Source organism: Bactrocera latifrons, unplaced genomic scaffold (genome assembly GCF_001853355.1).
Source record: "Bactrocera latifrons isolate USDA-ARS-PBARC rearing strain unplaced genomic scaffold, ASM185335v1 scaffold_822, whole genome shotgun sequence".
NCBI classification, from domain to species: domain Eukaryota; kingdom Metazoa; phylum Arthropoda; class Insecta; order Diptera; family Tephritidae; genus Bactrocera; species Bactrocera latifrons.
In genome coordinates, this window is record NW_017537515.1 from 42675 (window position 1) to 63834 (window position 21160).

The window sequence follows — 21160 nt, forward strand, 5'->3', positions numbered from 1 at the left end:
ATAATGAAATCTCGATTATCACTTTATCATGCGAGAGTATAAAATGTTCGGTGACACCCGAACTTAGCCCTTCCTTACTTGTTTTCATATATATCTCTCTGTCGGTGTGTTGGTGATTTTCTAGTGTTAACCTTTTCTATTTGGTTTTCTTTTACTGTTTTAAGGGGTCAGTAGGGTAATCTGGACTGTTTAATTTTATTTTTTATTTTTCATTGAAATTTTTATTCTAAAATAGAACTTTTTTCACATATCAATACCTCAAGATCGTGGAGTGTATAAGCAATGATGACATTTGCCGGATAAATAACTGGGTGAATGAGATACGTTTTTTCGCTAGCGGACACTATTTATTATTAAAAAGTACTTAGGCTGTTCACGGTAAGGTGGTTATCGGGTTACGTGGTCATTAGATTAAAAATAACCTCTATGATCCGTGAACATTCCATATTGTATGGTTATATGCTTATTTTTACACAAACAGCTGTTCATTGTTTACATTTTAAGTTCAATGAAAYTTCTACTTATAAAATGCCTAAACAAAGTTTAAAAAGCAACATAATTGAATTTAAAATAAGTTCTGCTATTCGGGAAATGGACTTTATTGAAGGTATGTGCTTATTAAATAATCCAAATTTTAAGAGTTCAAAAGATTCTTTGTATAAAATTTGCAGACAGCTTGCTCTCTGAACAGTGTCACAATGCAATTGTAAACAAACAACAGCTGTTCATAGCAGAATTTCCAATTAGAAAATATAAATGGAAATGCCATTCGCTTAGTTTTATTTATTTTTTGTGCTGCCACTTAGTAAAACTCCAACGACTTTCTAACACTGGAAATAAGCAAACAACCACATAATCTGTAAACRASGGTCTGGGTTGGYCAAAGTTGGTTATTTTGTCATACCGCATTTTGTTGTTGTTCACTTAATCACATAACCCGATAACCACCTTATCGTGAACAGCCTAACTGTTAAAGTATTGTTATCGTCCCTATTAGAATCATAAAAAATGTTGATAAATAAAAAAGTAATTAACGTTTTTTTTTTTAATTTTTTCCCCATTTTTTTACATAAATTTTGTCATTGCCAGTAAATTATAAAAAATTTTGAGAGGATAGCCAGTCGTTTTGTGCAAAATTAAAAAAAAATTAAGCAAATCGGTTTAGTAGTTCGACCGAAATCATGTGAGACAGTTCAAAAAAGTGTGTTTTGAGAAAAGCGCGTTTAAACGTCGATCGGTATTTTAATTTTTAGACCTTTTTTTAAGGAGCATACTAAAGTTAAGGAGGTTTATGGCATAACCTAGGATATGATCGAATGAAAGCATGCTACGGTGGGATAAGCCTCCTCAACATCGGATATGTGGTTGTATTGACCACAGTGTGTGAAAGATCAAAGCCCACAGTCAACCAACTGATGGGACCTTATCAGGGTGGCTTTAGGTCTGGAACATCAACAGCTGGCCAGATATTCACCATGCACAAAATATTGGAAAAGACCCGTAGAAAAAGAATCGATAATCACAACCTCTTCGTCTATTTCAAAGCTGCTTTTAACAGCACTGAAAGGAGTCCGAATTAGGTATTCCCTCAAAACTAATACGGCTGTGTAAACTGACATGGCGACTCTCTACAGTACAATCTTTGATAAGAGTGTACAGCTGCTGGCGTATGCCGATGATATTGATATCATCGGCCTCAACACCGGCACCGTTTGTTCTGCTTTCTCCAAACTGGACAAGGAAGCAAAGCAAATGAGTCTGACAGTGAACGAGGGCAGGCGAAATATCTCCTGTCATCAAACAAACAGTCGTCGCACTTGCGACTGGGCTCTCACGTCACTGTTGACAGTCAAAGATTTGAAGTTGTAGATAATTTCGCCTATTTAGGAACCAGTATAAACACCACCAACAATGTGAGCCTAGAAATCCAACGCAGAATAAGTCTTGCTAACAGGTGCTACTTCGGACTCAGTAGGCAGTTGAGAAGTAATGCCCTCTCTCGTTGAACAAAAAAAAAAGCTGTATAAGTCACTCATTATTCCCGTCCTGCTTTATGGTGCAGGGGCTTGGGCGATGGACGAAAACACTGCATCTGTGAAAGTATTCGACGCACTTCCATTCCGTTGAAAGGACCAAGTGGAGAAGGATCTGGCTTCTCTTGGAATATCCAACTGGCGCCACGTAGCGAAAAGGAGAAACGACTGGCGCGCTGTTGTTAACTCGGGTTTAATCGCGTAAGCGGTGTCTACGCCAATATAGCAGAAGAAGAAGATTTGTGTTTCTAATTCATGACACTATCAATAATTTTGAGATTTGCTCTCGTTTATTATACTCTTGCAACCAGTTGCTACAGATTATTATAGTTTTGTTCACCTAACGGTTGTACGTATCACTAAAACTAATCGGGATAGATATAGGTTTATATAAAAAGACTTGCGGTATTTCTTGTGGTATTTTTTATTAAATTTTCAATTGTTCATAAAATTTTTTTTGATGGCTCATGCCAGCTCTTGACCGATGCTACGGCTGCTACTATGCCGGTCTCTTTCGACCAATTCAGCGATTTTATCGCAATTTTCGACGACAGGCCTTCCGTAGCGTGGCGCATCTTCGACCACCTCTACACCAGAAAGAAAACGTTGAGACCATCGTTTCTGTACTGTACCGGGTCCATAAACTGCACAAATTTTATTGGCGACTCGAGATGCATTTTTGCCTTTATTCTAGTAGTACTGTAAAATATGCCGTATTTTCTCCTTATTTTGCTCCATGTTTGCGACGCTATAACTCACGAAAGACTTAAAAGAAACGACAGTCAATCAAACACGTGTTAGCCCGTGAAATGAGCTTTCCAAAAGGGTATAGCATGAACTATGCGCTCTCAGCGCCAACTAGCGAAAATACCCCAAGACTTTTTTGACAACGATATATATAAAAGATCAGGATACGGAGAAAAATTGAAATCGGGTTGACTGTCCATCTGTCCGTCCGTCCATCCATCCATGTAAGCTGTAACTTGAGTAAAAATTGAGATATACTGATGAAACTTGGTACGCAGGTTTCTTACTACAAAGAAAGTTCGAGTTTGTAGATGGGCGTAATCGCACCACTACTGCGCCCACAAATCGCCATTAACCGAAAACCTATAAAGTGCCATAACTAAGCACCTAATTAAAATAAAGCTGTAATTTGGTAAAGGGGTTCATAGTAGCAAGAGGCACCTGTGTAACATTTTTTTTAAGTGGGCGTGGCCCACCCTCTTTCTAGTTTAATGTACACATCTCCGAAAGTACTTAAGTTACAATAACCAAATCAGCTAAGTCTATATCTTATAAGAACTTCTACCGACAGTGCGAAAATGGCTCAAATCGAGGATAACCCCTCTCATTTCCCATATAATGGTACTGTTAAAGACTACTATAAATGCATACCGTTATAACAGAGGAATTATTCTTTAATTTCAGTTATGTACATATATCACACATTGACTGACATTTTCGATCAAAAGTCATCTATAAGTACCGGGGTCGAAACACTCGGTACCTAGGGGCTTGAACAGTTTTTATTGAATTCAAACAATTTTTAGTCGTAAGGTGGCACACACACTAAAGACGATTCTTGAATTGCGTACTGAAAACTGCACGAATCAATTGGAATCTAAAATTATGTTATATAAGAAGTAGGCCTTGTTGTTTTCCGATTTCGTCCATTTCTACAACATAAAAATATCAAAAACATTCTGGGCACCAAGTTTTGTCGAAATCGGTTTAACAGGTACTGAGATATGGTGATTCACCAAAGGTGGGCGATGCCACACTCATCGTTCAATTCTCACACCGGCTCTCATTAAAACTCTCCGATGCCATCTCGGTGGTAAAGTTTAATGTATCTGTCGCATTTAGTTATTGATTTATCGCGATGAATTGGACCAATAATACGAAAGCGTGTTTCATTTATAACAGTGTATCTTTCTGCCTAAAGTAAATAATTTTGTGCGAAAACTTGGCCTAGGCCCTATATAACTAATGCAAAGATTTTCGAACATCCGGCTTGTTGAAAGAGTATAAATTGTTTGGTTGCAACCGAACTTAAGCGATGGCCATAGTAGCTTGTACTCCTTTCTTACTATTAGGTTTAATATCTTGTATATTTTTCCTAATAAAATAATAATAATAATATGTATCAATAAGTTATAGATGATACTAACCGTTAAGTGAAAAACAACTTGTACAACCTGTTACGGGAGTATAAAAAAAGTATTTGTTTTAAATTCTCGAATACAGGGCTATTAATCGACAAATGACGGAAAAAAACAAATCAAAACAAGAAAAAACGTTAACTTCGGTTGCACCGAAGCTAATATACCCTTCACAAGTGCATTTCTTTAGTACCTATCTGTTCAGTGTGTATAGAAGCTATATGCTGTAGTAATCCGATCTCCTTTATGTTATTACTTTGAATCACTGATTTATGTCAAATTTCGTGAAGATACCACGTCAAATGCAAAAGTTTTCCATACAAGAATTTGATTCCGAAGAGAAAATGATCTTGGCAAAATTTCAAAACCATATCTTAAAAACTGAGGAACTTGTTCGTATATATTCAGACAGACGAACGGACAGACGGACATGGCAAAATCAACATACTGACCACTTTTTATATATATACCCTATAAAGGTCTCCGTCGCTTCCTTCTGGGTGTTACAAACTTCGTGGCAAACTGTTCAGCGTATAAATACCAACCTAGCTCTGTGTAGGCACAGAATGTTAGTAAATAGAGAAGGCGCAAATGTTAAATCAAAACTTCTTTGGTACTAATTTTTAGTTATCGTATAACGGGACATAGATAAATATAATCGAGAAGAAAAAACACCCCACGCAATGAACGAAACGAGGAGAAGGCTACAAGTATAAATAAACACAACGAATGGTATTAAATAAATTATGGATACACATGGCTGTTTAGATTTGTGTTTTCAATTTGTATGATATGATAAAATAAAATTCATAATTTATATTAACAATTGATCGCTGGAATTAAATAAGAGGAGTATTGGTAAAACCCGCGGAATTAAATAATTAAAGCAGTCGTGCTCCACTTTTGAGATGGCTCAGGTCGTAACAGTGAATAAGTAGTACAAGCAACAAGTATTTACGTTTGAATTCCGGAGATCATGAATATTAAATTTTATTCTCATATGTTTATTAAATGCTCCTTTATCTATTCGTATTTACACAACACATTTTCTGTGAGAACAGCTAGAACGAAGAAAGTTGAACCAACGCAGACAAGGAAGCGTCATTGGTGTGCACTGTCACATAATTATTTAAGACATTTTTAATAACATTTTAATAGACAATTTGTTATTAGCTCAAAAAAGGGCTCGTGTCGATTGGTAGAGTTGGTACGGATAAATGATAAAAAAATACGATAACAGTGATAGAAATATATGAAATCGTGAAATATAATATGAAGAATCGTGGATTTACGCATATGCGAAAGTAAACAGCAGTAGACTATATAGTTGTTTCAAAATGGGCCGAATCTAACAAAACTGAACATATTTCTTTTTCGGGACGCGCGAATTACATGTTTCGCGGGTTTAAAAAACAAGTAACAAAGGACGAAGTTTGGGTGCAGCCGAACATTTCATACTCCATCAGCTTGCTAGCAGAGGATTGGAATCCAAGTATTTTTATATATACGTACAAGTATAATATATTAACTTATACACTCACAGATAAATCCGTCATAAGATTTGTTAGAAAAACGATAACCGTTATAAGTAGTATGCAGTTGGGGTAGTATCGGCCAGATTTTATCTTTCAACTATTATCATGCCACATACTAAAAAAATGTTCCCTAGGTTTCATTAAAGTACCTCACATACAATAACCAATCATATGGAGCAAAGTCAGCCGGATGTTCGAAAATCCTGGAAATAGTTATATGGGGGCTAGTTCAAGTTTTCGTCCAATTGTATCTACTTTAAGCGGAAAAATATACTATTATGAGTACCAAGTTTCATGAAGATATCTATATTTTTACTAAAGTTATAAGCAATTTGGACTATTTCCTGATTCTTATATTTCTGCACTTTATGTAGGCCGGAAGTGGTGTTAATATGTTGCAATTCGCTTCAACAGTTCATCAAACTTGCCAATTGCACCATCGGATGTTTTAGCGTACATATATAACTCTTCTGAGTTATTTTATTTTATTTAATAAGAATTTGTTTTGTTTTTATTGAGCAGTATTGTGGAGATTATTATAATTTTAAATATACATAGAATATTGCAACAATGCAATGAGACAATTTACTGTAATTTTTAATGTGAAAATATTTTTTTGATTTGACTTATTTTCTTCTATTATTTGATCGAATGTGATGTTTTATGTGAAATTTTGAATATTTTCGTCTTTTATAATAATAATACAATATTATCTTTTATATTTTCCATGATGTTGAACTTATATTTTAATTGAAAAATTATTATATTTTATCAAATCATTTTTACCATTTAAAGTAGGTCTTATTTACATGTATATGTATTTATTAATGTCTAGATTAAATGCATTTTTATTACGATTGTTTTCATGTCTATTGGTATTCTTTCCATTTTTTTGGTTTTTATGAGTTTGCAATTTAGTTTAATTACACAACATACACAAATTTTTAATTCTCATCAATGTTTATTAATAGCGAATTTATATGCTTTATTTGCGTAGCTGAAAATTTTCTCTACTTTTTACTCTATTTCATTATATTCTTTATTTTCCATTGGATGTATGTATGTATGTTTTGTCCGGTCTTCTTCGTCTACTTTGCCAAAAAGCCATTTTGACATGCTACCTGATTAATCTACGCTTCTGCCTGTTTCCAATTGGAATGGGTGTTAACAATTTATTTATAGCTTCTTACAATTCTAGTGGGAGTATATCTTTATGTTTTATATTCATTTGAAGTGTTCACTGTATGGTAGCGACACACGCCATCAGAATGGGCAATCAGATCAAGAAGACTGCAGGAAATGTCTGCAGTAAGGCACCAAGAAAACAATGGAGCATCTCTTATGCACTTGTAACACATTGGCAAAACTAATATGAATAATTGTATCAGTTTATCGAACTATTTCTTGATTATTTATCTGTACGTAAATAAATTCTGTTTGATCGGTTATTTCTTTTATTGTCGTACCTCCGTCAACCAGTTGAGTAAATGTCAATATCCATAGCATTGTCATCACTAGCCATGTTTTATTTGACAATCACAAGGTAATAGCTAAATCATAGACAAATAAAACGCACTTACACATACATATACATTCGCATAAAAATGAATTAGGTTGGTAATGCGGACAAAAACAATCAGCTGATATAAAATTTAGTGTGAAGTTTTCAATTTGTGAACGGAATATTAATATACTATACAAATATATTTATTTTAGTTATTTGAGGTCTAGAATACATGATGATGAATGAGTATTGACATTCAATAAAATATGTAATTTTGATTTGTTTACATTTTCATCTGTCAAAAGGAGGTTTCTCGCTTTGCCGACTACTTTTTTTGTGTGGAAAAACATTGCTATGGTGAATGAAAAAAAGCAATGAATTGACAATGCCTCTAGATCAATATTAAAGCTATGATAGCTTATGTCTTCCATATAAAATGAGCGAATACCTTCATTTGCTGGTCAAATAAAACACGCCTAATATTGTTTTTTAAATCTTTCTCTTCTCTTTTCTTCATAACTTCTTTTTTGGTTTAATTTATTTACCACTTTATTCTTTGCTCCTATTAAATTATTTTTTATTTTGTATCAAATCTATCGCTGTAATTTCGAACAATTTTTTACACTCTTTACAGAGGCTATCGCTAAAGAGGTACTTGGCTGTCGGTATAAAACGCTAGGGGTAGAGACCTCCGAATCATAAAACACAATATGGAAGTCAACACAGGAACGAAGCGGACTGGGATATCAATCCAAACCACCCGTGGACACAGTGATCCTATAAGCTGTATCGGCAGCGGCCTCACTACCACTGTAACGGGTGCAGGTTGCGGTGGTTGTTCCACTACTGCCAAACCAGCTCTCTCTCGTAAGGGTGTCACAGTCCATGAAGACTCTAGGATCACTAAAGCGTTTCAAATATAAATGCAGAAAAGAAGAATGGACGAAGAACCAAGCACACCCAAGTTGTCATTTCATGGAGCAGGATGACTTATACCAGATGCGGTGAACCGCAGCAATATTTCATCTGTGCGGCTACTAAAACGACAGAATCACGAGGTGTTGGCTAGCAAGTGAAGTGTTTTAAATCGGTCAACGAAGATGGAAACCAAAGCTACATCCACCAGATCAATAAGGCAGCAGAGGATAGGGAAGATGGCGTGGGGCGTTGGAAGCGTGTTTCTTCGAGTCAAGAATCGGCAAGCGGCAACAAAAACACGTTGGATAAGGGTAAAGTGGAAAAGGATCTCGACATAGATGAGATCATGGCGACTTCACTTGTCCTGCAGGAGGTGGATGTGGAAAAAGAACCCATGGTTTGCATCGCTTAAAGTGGTCAGTGGATTAAAGCCACAAAACTACGCATTATACATCCCGAGTGTAATTAACGAGGTAAGAACAGGGATATTGGTAAATAAAAATCTATATATGCTCCCATATTGACTTCAGTCTTTCCACAGATGATTTGTGGCAGTGAAAGATGCCAAGGATGAGTCGTCTAACTCCTTGCATCCTGCTATAAGCCACATGATTGCGAGGTGTCAATGGCAGAGCTCAAAAGGCTGGGGGTGGTGGGACGTTAGCACTAGTCCATCGTATGATTTGGGACAGCCCTGACATCAACCAGCGAGATGAGTCTCTACTCGATTATATTTTACAAAGTAGTCTAGTGGTAACTAGTGGAGGTGAGAACCTACCCATATAGGACCTACCTCTAGAAACGTTCTAGGCATAACATTGTACACAAGTAAGGATACATACATTGGTAGAAAAATAGAGAGCGCTAATTTCACGCCGTTCTCTGATTATAAGTAGAATATTAACGACTCTGACCGTATGTACATCTGCTTCTCCATTAGATCGAAAGCAAAGATCAGAAATAAGGTTAGGAAAAATGCCAGGAATACAAACTATAGTATCTCTACAGGCATATACTATTAGGCAAGAGATTTAGACCTTGATAAGGACTTGACTACAATCACGAATGCCCTAAATACGGCTCTTCCCTACGCGTGGCCTACCCTGTGACTCAAGCAGAAAACGAAGACTCCTTGATGGAACAAGGAGTTTGAGTCTTGCAGAAGCAAATTACGGAAATGCCTCAACTAGGCCAAGTTAGCAGAAAGTGGGGGCTGTTGGAACAAATATAAAGATCTTCTAAGAGACTACAAGAAGTTGGGCGCAGGGCAAAGCGAGAATCAGGAAAAAATTGTATATCCGTACCGTAGCTAAATTCACCTTTTAGCTATGTGCCAGACTCATGGAGAAGGCAAGTAGAAACAACCGAACTTACTCGCAATACCAAAGGCACATCAGTAGAGATTGCACTCCAAACACTGGTATATAATACACTGGTAAGGAATACGCTCATGTAGTATTCCTGGACATTTCTGGTGTGTTCAACAACCTCTCTACTGAACATATTGCGAATAGTATTCAATCAATAGGTGTTAATTCTGATATATAGTAGAACGCTGCATCGAAGTCTTTTGACCTCTAAAAGGATGAGAGCAGAATGACAAAAATAGTGAATGGTGGAGGATGGATTCATGTGTAGAAGTTCACACAGAAAGTTCTCTGATCGCCATTCACAGCCTCGGATGAGAGACCCCGCTTTTGATGACGACCATGGCAAACGAAATAAAGATTCGAACTAAGTAGGCAATTGAGATGTAAAGTCGAAGAACCAAAAAAAAACTCTATAAGTCACTCATTATTCCCGTTCTGCTGTATGGTGACAACATCTGATGAGTCGACGTTACGAGTTTTCGTGAGAAAAGTTTTTCGAAAGATTTATGGTCCTTCGCACGTTTGCCACGGCGAATATCGCATTCGATGGAACGATGAGCTGTATGAGATATACGACGACATTAACATAGTTCAGCGAATTAAAAGACAGCGGACATTGCTAGGTCATGTTGTACGAATGGGCGAAAATACTCCAACTCTGAAACCGCCGGGGGAAACAGAAGAAGACTTCCACTCGGTTGAAAGGACCTGTGGAGAAGGACCTGGCTTCACTTGGAATCTCCAATTGGCGCCATCTGGCTGTTATTAACTCGTCTATAGCCGCGTAAGCGGTTTCTACGCCAGTAAAGAAGAACAATAATGGTGAATAAAGTGCTAAGGAACCTGGACTGCGAATTCCCTAAGATAATGGCATATACAGACGACTTTGCCATCTTAATAACGGTCTACAGACCATTAACAGTATTAAGACCACCACTCTCAATACTGTCCAGAATTGGACATCGGAAGCGGGTCTGGAATTGAGCGCGAAGAAAACGGATATGCTTGCCTTCACAAGAAAACACAAAATTCCCTTATGGAGGTTCCCTTCGATATACGGAAGAAAGAGTGAGAAAGGCCAGCAATGCTTTATACCCGTGTAGGCAAATTCTTGGCACAACCTGGGGGCTCTCTCCCTCTCTCATGCACTGGTGGTGGTGTAAGACCAATTCTGCTCTATGGTATACGGAAATCCATCTACTGGAAGCCAATAGTAAGGTGCTCGCTGCGCTGTGCATTATGGGAGCTTTTCCAACGGTGTCTCTTGATCTGGTTCAAACCTTCAAACATAGCTCGGTAGATAATGGCGGTCTGACAAACATCGACTACAGGACCCCACTTTTCAAGTGGGAAAGAAGGTTTAAAGTAAACATAGAAGCTAATATACCCTTCACAAGTACATTTCTTTTAGTAACTATGTGTTCAGTTTGTATATATGTATATACTATAGTAATCCGATCTGAACAATTTTTACAGATATTACATTGTACATTGTACTTAGAAAATAATCTATACGAAATTTCGTGAAAATATCTTGTCAAATGCAAAAGTTTTCCATACAAGAACTTGATTCCAATCGTTCAGTCTGTACAGTGGTCTGATATCGACAGTTCCGACAAATGAGCAGTTTATTGAAGAGATAACGTTTGCAAAATTTCAAAATGATATCTTAAAATCTGAGGGATTAGTTCGTGTATATACAGACAGACGGATATGGCTAATTCAACTCAGCTCAACATACTGATTAATTATATACGTATATACTTTATAGGGTCTCCGACGCTTCCTTCTGGGTGTTGCAAACTTCGTGACAAACTTAATATACCCTGTTCAGGGTATAAAAAGATGATTGGCGTAAAGATATGTCAGCTAAGCGCAACACTCTAAACAATTATACGGATGGCTCTAGAATAGAGGATGGAGTTGGCGCGGGGATATACCGTCCAGAGTTAGGCCTAAGGCAGCCTTTTGTGTTACCGGACTGCAGTATATTTCAAGCTAAGGTCTTTGCCATTGATATCAATTCCATAGTCAACATCTACGTAAACCGCCAAGCGGCAATCAAGGCAGTAACCTCGTATCGCACATCGGTCAGAAGTTTCTAGAGGAGCAGGACAGCAGTGGAAAATGTTGTCAGAAGTAAGCAACTTCACCGGGGAAATAGTAAACGAGATTGCCAAGAATGGAGTACCGCTAACACTCGAAAACGTGACCAACATTGGGGAACCCATGCATTGTCTATACAACGATCTGGACGGGAGAATGATAAAGAAAATCTAAATCCGATGGACCGGAAGTACACAACTGTACGTTTTTCTTGAATTGTATTGTATCTACGTTATGATATTTTTGAAAATATTATTTCACTTTGTGTCATATATTTCCTAAATACTTCACTCATACCATCGAAATCATATGCCGAAATGAAGATATATTTTTTTTTTACCTTGGATAAGTTTTTCACGGTTTTTCCGTGAACTTAACCGTTTCAAATATATTAACATTTGAATCTTGATTTTTTTCGGGCAAATTAGTTGTATCTTTTGGATTTCAAAACTAATTGAAAAATATCATTTAAAATTACAATGTTCATAGTACATACTGTATGGAATGCTCTACAATAGTGGTTTACATATGTACGTACAACGTTCATTGTTCGTTGAACCGTTGTATGGAGGCATGGTTTTTAACTGATCTCATCATTAATAAATCAGTACATATAATAGTTTTCTTTAAATTATGTTGTGAAAGTATGCGAAATAGGGCTATAACCGCGTCTACTTCTTTTAGGCCCGGCCCGGAATTTAGTTGTATTTTCTTTACATATTTCATCACTCAGTCATGGTTCGCACACATATAGAACTTATAAACACCAACAGGAGTATTGTTAATATTTTTTGAATAGTACCCCCTAGTGGTTGGTACGTTCCTAAGGTTTGATTGCGAGTATTCCGTTGGCTTGTACACTAAATATCAGAACTCTATGTAAATATGTGTCTTCACCTGAAATGCAAAATAACGTAACATCACTTTTCGTAGGTTTACAGGAGAAGAAAAAACCGTATAAAAAGTAAACCACTTGAGATATTGAAACAAAAATTTCAAATCTGAATCAAAAAATACTAAAAAATCAAATCATTTAAGCCAACAAATTAAGATAATGTTTATATTATTTATTAAAAAAATAATTCTTCAAAAGATATTCATATTATCATAAAATTAATGACAGTTTGCTGGAATCAAAGCTTTTAGCTCCTGCAGATCTTTATATTTCTGCTTGATTATCGTTAAACCTTGCGGATGCAAAATATTAGGCTGCTAAATTCTTAAAAGGACACATGCCTAAACACTCGGAAATCCTCACTCACCTTGACTTCATACCGGATCACTTGTATCATGGATTCGCTAAACCGAACTCTGGTGGCTGCTTCTCTACCCATATATCAATAAGGGGGTAGTGGATGGGAAGAAGCCGTTGACGGAGAGGGGCAGTAAGGATCTTAAATTGGAAACGCATGTCTTTAGACATACCACCGAGCTGGCGGCAAAGGAAATTAAACGGCTATGCAAATTTGTATTTTTAGTAGTCAAACACAGGGGTTCTTATTTTCTATGGCCTCACAAAGGACTACCACATGCGGTCTTTGATCAGCCATTTAACCTAACATAACTAAAGCACATTGAACATAACCAATAAAAGTAAACATAAACAATAAATCAAGGATAACTTCGTTATAAAAGAACAAAAATAATCTGTTATCTTTTCATGATGATATGTTATTTTGTTAAACGAAATGAAGCACTTGATGATACGTTTTTTTGAATTTGCAGTATAACATAGGGTTTTATAATCGCAGAAACTTAACATTTGCGACACATATGTAATATGATGTGGTGAATCGTAATCAATAAATAACTAATCTAATAATTTTGAATTTTTTGATAATACGAATTTTTAGGTGACGGTATGTACTTTCCATCAGACACGGCATTAATTTGCTTGAGAACACACTAACATAGATAACTTGATAGGAATCTCTTTGATTCGATAGAGAGCTGTCAAATGCCACTGCTGAAAAATATTAGATTGGACATTTTATAAAGAACTTTTGGATATTTTGCAGCTTCCACACTACCACTGAGGTATGCAAATAGCGCGTTACCGATATTATATTTGGGTGCTTGGTTCCCCAATAGGCCTATATCACCCATATATATAAATAAATACAAATATATACTTACATAAGCAAAATTGCCTTAAAGTAACAATTAAAAAAAAAATAAAAATCAAAGAAATAATTAAGTAACAATTTAAAATAAATACGAAGAAATAAATAAAGCCATATCATAATTCACATGAAAACAATAATTCTTAACAATAAACAAAAAGGTAAATATTTCAAAAAGAAACATAATAAAAAAATAAGCAAAAGTCTTATTTTCATCACATATTTGTTATCTATTATTTATCTTAATATAAGTAATGGTTAATTATAACAAAAGTATTGCACAGTAATTCTCTGTGTATAAATATAAAACTAAAAATACTCAATTTAAAAAAAGAAGTACAAAAATTTGTAGAAAGCAATCTGCACCCAGTCTCCAATACAAAATTTAATACAGAATTAAGAATATATTAATATTAAGAGGCAAAAAAAGAAACAAGGTTTAAAAAAAAAACTGGAGAAAATTTAAATAAAATGATACAGTTTTACCAGCCTATCCTACAGATGAGAAACACAAAGAATTTTAATTCTAAAATTGGGCCTACTAAGATCTCTATTGAAAAACTTTATGAAGAACAATATTCTCGTCCTGACAAAAAGAGTTAAAACAACATTTGAGTCACAGTTGTTGCAGCAGAGAAAGGGTCTGACATGCTCCACTCTATCGAATAAAATTTGGCCAACTATTATTCAGTGACAGGTGGATTCAAATTCTCTATTAAAAATATCTTCTAACTTCTTAATATGGTCTAAAAATCTCTGGGGTGGTTTAATTAAATTGCACCTGCCAATTTGCTTCTGCTGAATGAAATAAAACTTCAGTGTGTCTTAACAACTTTTAAATGAAGATAACCGCAAAAGCATGCATATGCATTTGCTTTCAGAAAATCTACTTCTACATCCTCTAATTTAGCCTGATGGTCTAACCTAAGCCTACTAAATTCGTGTTCTGGTCCGACGTAAGCTCTGAAATTCTTGACAAGATAAATCTTGGACTAAATTATCATTGCACACACTTTGGAGAATTTGGTCTGATAAATCTGGAGAAAAATGTTCGTTCTGAGCTACCGGTTCGCAGTTTCCATTTATAACTATGCCATCCCCATGACTTCTAAACAAATTATAGAACATGTAAGGTGTTATTGTTACACTTCTGCCACCCTCTCTCCTGATCTGTCCAAAATAATGCTCTAAACTATCTTGACAAAGCCGTCCCGTCTGTAGGTGAGTGAAGCCTGCGTGTGACAAAAAGCGCCACAAACGTTCCAAACTATATATCTTTGTTTTCCAACCATTTATATAATTAAAATTATTGTTTATGTCAGACCCTGCTTCATCTTTTACCCTAATTGTCTTCAAGAGGTCGGCAGCCTCAGGAAGAAATTGTGCTTGCTCTGGGGTGCCCGAAAAAACTTGTTGAAGTGAAACTTCTTTACGCGTACTTGGCTTGGGGAGTAACCTGACGAACGCGTTACGAAAAGTGTGATCAGGCGAGGCGAACGGTAATTGGTGGAGGATTTAGGCAAGCGTCAGCAGTGCGCGAATTTTGTTATTCACCGCCGAAAGCGGTTTTTTAAAAAAAGAAATTGAAAAGACAAAGGCTTATTTTGATTACAGCGAAGTGACACTGAAGGAGTGCAGAAACAGACTGATTTTATTGAAAAGTATTTCTTAAAATGAAAGTTTACAATTTACCATAGGAAATGCTTACTAAGTACTTTATATTATTTGCTTTTACAATTGTATCAATACCAATAATTGGTGTGGGAATTAATTTTATTTTGTTTACATTTCGTTAATAACATTTACAAGTGACAGGAAATAGTATCAAATTACAATTTAGTGAAATACTTATTTCATTGTTTTATTTATTGTAGCAATGAATTCGTCTATATTGTCAGCATTTTTATATGTTGACTTTGGAGTGTCTTTATAATTAACATTGTAAGAAAGTGTATTTGGGTTGGTAATGTTAAAATATGTAACTACTCCCCCCTTTAGATCTGAATTCTCCTGAATTCGTTCTTTTAATTTGACAATTACATGTTTGTGTTTGCATATAGCCACAATCGCTATTGTTACAATTATTATTATACATAAGAAATCGCAAATATGTCATATTTTACTATGGATTTTTAATTTAAAAATACTTTCTTCATTTGCTTTATTTTCCTCTACTATTTCTTCGAATGTAATTTTCTTTGTGAAATTTCCCATATCTTTATATTTTTATTTACAATATTTTCTTTTATGTTTTCGATATAATTTGAAAAATAATAGGCACTAATTTTAATGGAACAATTATTGTAATGTATTAAATAGTTTCCATTTATAATTGGTTGTTCCTGGTTACATGTTTAATTAATTTGTAAATTTATGGCATTTTTAACTATAATAGTTTCTATATCTAGTGCTAATATCTCAAGTTCGTTATTTTTTATGAGTTTACAATTTTTTCTTAAAATACAGTGGTTACTTGGTTTTAATCCTTTCAATGATTTATTTTCTTCAAATGTAAACGTTTTATTTTCATAAGTAAATATTTCTTCAATTTTTGCTTCTATTTCATTTTGTTCTTTGTTTGGGATTGCAATAATTGTTCTTATTTTTATATGTTCAAAATTTTTAGGTATTTTAATACCGAATATTAAATAAGTATTATTTAAATTTGCTATTCCCAATTGCATATATTGAAGTTTATTAAAATTAATATTATATTTTAAAATTTTTTCAATTGTTAATATATTAGGATGTAATATCCCATATTTGGCTGATACAATATTGGCTTGTATATGATCTATTTTACTTTTTAATAATTGGATTTTTGTGTATTGGTCTAAGTATAGATTTTGTTTATCATCATCATACATTAACTTATTTATAGAATTAAGTTCTTTTTCAATTTTTATCCTATCACTTTTAATAATTTTCCTAAGATACTCCAGAGCTCAAGTAAAATAGTCATTTACTTCAATTTGATGATTTACTATTTCGTTAGTTTGTAAAAGGTGTGTTTGTATGTTTTGTCTATCGTCTTCGTCCATTGTACCAAAGAGCCATTTCGACATTGTGCCTATTGCGTTAGCTAAACCTCTTTTATTTCTGTTTTTGTTTGGCATGAGTGTCATTAGCTTATTCCTAACTTCTAGTAACTCCCTTTGTAATATTTCTTTATTTTCTACTTTCATTAAAATTACATTATCTGTCATATCATTAATGATATTTCCTATTTGTTGAAGATCTATCATATGTATAACTATGTCGCTGTCTTTAGGTATTTCTTGATTTCTAATTTCTAAATCTATGAATCCAGTTTGATCAGTTAGTTCTGTCATCCATATTTTTCCATTAGTCGCCTGTATCCATGTCGTTACTATTATAATTACGGATAGAATCTGAAAATTTGTATGGTCGTTTTATGTTACATGTATGTATGTTTTTTAAAAGTTCTCTCTTAAATTTTGGTTGCTCCTTATGTCTTACTGCTTTATAATTTTTAATGTATCCTTCCCTTCTTATTTCTTTRTAATCTTCTCTATTGATATTTCGTTTGTCTATCATTTTGCGTTCATAATTTTCAATGTTTTGCTTAATTTTGCCAAGGTCTACTTTATTATTCTGTACATCGATAAGAGTACTTCTAATGGTCGCATGATATCTGTTATTATAATTYCTAATAGCTTTTTGCATAATTTGTTTTACTGACAATGTTTTATCGCACTTGTATATTATTCTAAATTTTTCTGCAATTGTATTATGCATCCTTTCAATGTCTGCATTACCCGTGTGACTATTTGGCTTTGTTAAATGTAGTTAGTATTCTTTCTTTATTTAGGAATTCTTTGCGCCTTGTCGCCTTAAACTCATTATCTGCTATTATTTTCTGTGGTTTTCTTAACTTAGCAAAATGGTCTTCTAATTGTTCGATTATTGTTACATGATTTCTATCGTTCAGTGGATAGGCTGCACCGAATTTAGAAAATTTAACTATTATTGTCAAAAAATGAAAACTCTTTATAATATACATATGTATCTGCATGTACTATTTGATTTTTATTTGACGGTATTTCAGTATATTACAATTTTCTTTTATTGGTTTCCTATCATATTTTACTTCTTTGCATATCTCGCATTGATTAACAACTATTTGCATCAGTTCCATTAATTTTGGATAATATATTTTATATTTTAATTGATTATATGCTTCTTCTATACCCGAGTGCACACTTTCTCTAATATGATAAAATGAAATCTGCTTGACCGCTTCAACTTCGGTCTCAATATCCTGCGCACCCATCGTGCATTTTTGTGAATTTTATTTGGTTGTCGTTTGAGTACATTTCTATTAGTTTCTCTTGTACGATATTATAATTGTGTTCGGATATTTCCGAAAATATACCTACTTTCCCTTTTGAAATATATCTTCTAAAAATGTCTGTCATTATATCGAAATCATTTTCTGCGAAGAAAATAATAATTTTTCCATGTATTGTCTTAAATTCTTCGATTTTGTTATTAGTTAAAATTATCTACGTTTTATACTTGTTCACTATTTCCTCTTTAATATAAAAATGGTCTCCTAAATCTTCTTCAGCTGAGGGCATTGTTTCAACTGAGTCTCCTTCTTCTTCTATGTTATTAACATTATTAATATTATTGAATAAAATCGTTTTTTGTGTTATTTCACTCCCCATCTTTTCTGAAATAGTGTCCTCCCTATTTTCTAATCTACTCAAAAAGTCTGCCACTCTATTCTCCTTTTCTTTTAAATAATCTATTTCGAATTGATATCATCATCATCAGTTATTAAAGTAAATTAGGGCAATTAACAATCTGGTGCAAATGGTCTTGCATATTTGCAATTGCAAATGAGCGAGGCATATTGTTGCTTTTACACTAACAAAATATACACCGAATTTGCAATTGCAAATATGCAAGACCATTTGCACCAGATTGTGAATTTCCCTATTGTTTTTCAAAATCTGGGAATCGTAAAATAGGATGTGTACTTATTAAAGTATATGTGGGGTCTTTTATATTGACCTTAGCTCCCTTTCTTAAATACTTTGTAATTGGTTGGGCTACTTTTGCATAATCTTTGATAAACTTCCTATAGTGTCCTGTAGCGCCCAAAAAACTTTTAATTTCTTTCTCTGTTCGTGGTAACTCCAAATTGTTTATTATCTTAATTTTGTTTGGATTCGGCTTCATTCCTTCTTTTGTTAGGATGTGCCCCAAAAATTCAGTTTCCATTTTGATGAAGTTACCTAATTTACTAACTAATTTAATTTTCTGTAATCTATTACTATGCGATATTTATTTTCACCTGAGTTGTCTATCTTCTTGGATACTACTATTAGTGGACTTGAATATCTAGAATAACTTTTTTGTATAATTCCTTGATCCTCCATTTCTTTGATCTGTTTGCTAACTTCCATTTCATGCTGAGGGGGGTATCTATATAATTTTGAATTAATTTAGTGTTGTGTAACAGTTTTTATTTCGTGTTGAATTTCAGTTGTATTTGTTAATTTGTCACATTCCTTAAATAGTAACTTATTAAATCGTTTTAATAATTTAAGAACTTCTCTATGTTCTTCTTCATTTAGATGGTCCAATTTTGACCTGTCTAAGTTCAAATCTCTGGTTTCGAGAGTACAAATATTAAATTCATAGGGATTATTTAAAAATTTACTCTGCTTTCCATTAAGTATTATTTCCTTTTTTTCAATATTTATTTGTGCATTTAAAAAGTTTAATATATCAATGCCTATTATAAAATCATACATCCTTCCTTTTAATGGTGCTATTTTCCAATGAACCATTGCATTTTTGGCTAGATTGAATTCTTCCGGTGCTTCTGAATGCACTTCATAGTTTGTTAATGTGCTAAATGTTATGGGATGTTTTAATTTGACTTTTGCGAAATCGAATATTTCATTGTTAATTAGGCTAAAGCTAGCTCCTGTGTCTATTAGGGCAATATATGTTTTATTTTTAATCATTATTTTTATTTTTGATAAACATTCCGAGGCACTTTCATAAAAAAAAAACGCTATTAGTGGTTTCTGCCCCTAAAGTATAATTTACTTCTGATTCCTTCTGGCTTTGCCCACCGTAGTCTAAGCTATTTTGGCTAAACTGGGTGTTAGGGTTTCCTGCCGTTTGAGGATTATTAAAGTCTCTTTCGATATTTTCTATTTCCATTGGTTCGACTTGCCCTTGCCTATGGTGATTTAAGCGATTTTGGCCTGAATATTGTCTAGGGCTTTCTGGCATTTGACTTTGTTCATTGTTAAAATGGTTTCGATTATTATTAAAATTGTTATTTCTATTTTGCCTTGAATAATAGTCTCTGTACTCTTTATGTTGATTACCATGCCGCATTTGGCCTGAAAAGTTATCTTTATTTCCTCTATTATAATAAAAATTGTTATTATTTTGTTTAAATTGTCCTGATCTGTCTCTATTTATGAATTTATCAACTTGCTTGTCTTCGTAATAATTTTTATTCTGCCTAAATGTATGGAGTATTTTTTAAATTCCATCCTGATACAGGTATCTTCGAATCTTCTTCTTGTCATGATTTGTATAATATTGTACAGGTCTTGTTCTTCATATATTTTATCAAGTAGCGTCCCCTGCGTCATTTCTTTTATTGTGTTTACTAATAAGCTGTCTATATTATTTAAATCTATGCCGACGTCGCCTTTATAGTATATTTTAATTTCATCAGCCTTATATTTAATTTTTTGAATTTCAGTATTTAATTCGCTTACCGTGTTTACTTTTATGTTACAAATTCGTCTGTACAGCTCATGCGGTTCCACGTCTGGTTTATACCTCAATTTCAAAGTCCTTTTTATCTCTGTCCAGTTGCCGGGGTTTGGTAGATTTATTACGACATCCTTTGCTTCTCCTTGGATTATCCTATAGTACACTGCTCTTGTTGATTCGGCTTTGGTTTCTTCGTCTCTTATATTTGACAATATATATTCTACGCCGCTTATCAATGAGTTTATAGTGACATCATCTCTCCCAGTGAATGAAGGTAAATGCGTAATATTTTTTATTATACGCTGTAAATTATTATCCTTGACTGTCTGCCTATGTTGTAAATCTATGTATGCTTGTCTTAACTGTTCTAGCTGTTGCTCTTTCCTGTTGAGTTCTTCTATCAACTCCACATTGGGTATTTGGGTTTGCTCCAGCGCCATCCTTCTTCTTTGATACAGCGTCTGCTGTCTTGTAAGCGAAATTTTGTCAAATTATTACTTGCTTCACTTCTTTTGTTATGTTGAGGTGATAATTCGCCTTTTTATACTCTCGCAACAAAGTTGCTAAAGAGAGTATTATAGTTTTGTTCACATAACGGTTGTTTGTAAGTCCTAAAACTAAAAGAGTCAGAT

At 34.1% G+C, this 21160-nt stretch overlaps 1 long non-coding RNA gene across 1 annotated transcript in view; it reads left to right on the forward strand.

Annotated features, from left to right (window-relative positions):
* Nucleotides 1-11891, forward strand: part of LOC108977021 — a 15577-nt gene extending 3686 nt beyond the window's left edge. The window contains exons 2-4 of the long non-coding RNA XR_001994002.1: nucleotides 7872-8628; nucleotides 8697-8983; nucleotides 11297-11891. This is a non-coding gene — a long non-coding RNA (uncharacterized LOC108977021). The remainder of the gene's footprint in view (nucleotides 1-7871; nucleotides 8629-8696; nucleotides 8984-11296) is intronic.
* The last annotated feature ends 9269 nt before the right edge of the window (nucleotides 11892-21160 follow it).